Below are 1,553 nucleotides of genomic sequence, written 5' to 3'. Positions count from 1 at the left end.
AAAAGGGAAGGCTGATGGTGAAAATCAATTTTAACACATTCACAACAACAACATGCGCCACCTTTCTTACACTAGATACCAATTGAAAATACATGCGTACACATGTAAATTTTCTTGATCAAGAAAAAAATTTAAGCGAGATAATATATGCATACTACGAGCGCATGTATATATATAGACACATACATATTACATATATGACCTTAATGGGTGTTGCAAACATTTCTATAGTCTATTATAAATATATATATATATATATAATGCACACACGGACATATGTATGCATAAATGTATATTTGTATACAAACATTTATATGTATGTATGCATTTTTTTGTATTTACTGAACCTATCAGACATTCTACAAGGTATATATAAATATCTGTACGCATATAAAGTACACTTATGTATTTAGGTGCACATCTACATCCATATGCACGTACGTACACCTCGTAAGGTGTAAGCAAGCGACAACGGCTTATAATGAACCGAAATCTTCGTATCACCGTCTAAGGCTAAGCTTTTTGTTTTCATCAATCCAAGAGGAGAGAAGGACTGGCTGTTTTGTCGTTAGATTAATGATTTTCTTTTTCTTCTTAACGCATATTGTTAAGCTTCTACATTAATTCTTGGCGAACCAAGGTCACGTCTGCTCTTCAGTGTAGATTATTTGTGCGTTAAAAGCAAACAAAAAGAATATTACACAAAACGAATTTCGGATACTTAGCATAATAGATAGCTCTTTGCTAATAGTGCAGGTGTTTGCGGGGCAAAGCAGTGCATACTTTATCTGAATTTTAAAAAACTGCAATAAATATCCGAAGGAAAATTTAAGTCAATATATTTTATTATTGGTGATCGTATCTGCTGGGCTATAAATTAAGTTTCAGTTTTATGCTAAGATTTAAGAATTTTAATATAGAATAAAGAAGCGAAGATATCGAAGATATGTAAAATAAAATTGACTTTGAATTTCAATGTCTGGCGTAATTAATATATGTCCCGACCAGTAATTTTAAGAGCTAAAATCAATATAACAAAATGACTACAGTGATGACGGTAAGTGTAAGCGAAAAGAAAAAGTCCTCGGGTTATCCACCACACCACACATAGAAGGTATAGAAATTGAAACATTGCATATTTTTAGGTAGGCTTTCCATATTTGGCCTTTTAAACCTTGGGATGACAATTGCCGATATCGTACGAAATTTTAATTGCATGCCTTCTAGAGGCTGTAGTTAGATCCAGGTTAGTTAAGATAAGTTTGTTAGTTTAGTTATGTCTTAGGATTTAAAAATAATGGTGAGGGAATGGGCGAACAGATTCGGCTGAATCTTACGCTGCTCAAGAACATATATGTATCTAAGGGGATATGTATACATATCTATACATACTAACGCATCCTCCTCTTTCTCCCCCTACACTCTTTCACACAAACATACACACGTACTTTGCACACACACATATATATATATATGACACCCACACACATATGTATATATGGACCCATATATTATAAGTTGAACCCACACACACACACACACACACACACACA

The sequence above is a fragment of the Glossina fuscipes genome, unplaced genomic scaffold (assembly GCF_014805625.2).
Source record: "Glossina fuscipes isolate IAEA_lab_2018 unplaced genomic scaffold, Yale_Gfus_2 113, whole genome shotgun sequence".
NCBI lineage: Eukaryota > Metazoa > Arthropoda > Insecta > Diptera > Glossinidae > Glossina > Glossina fuscipes.
Note: the sequence above shows the minus strand (reverse complement) of the source record.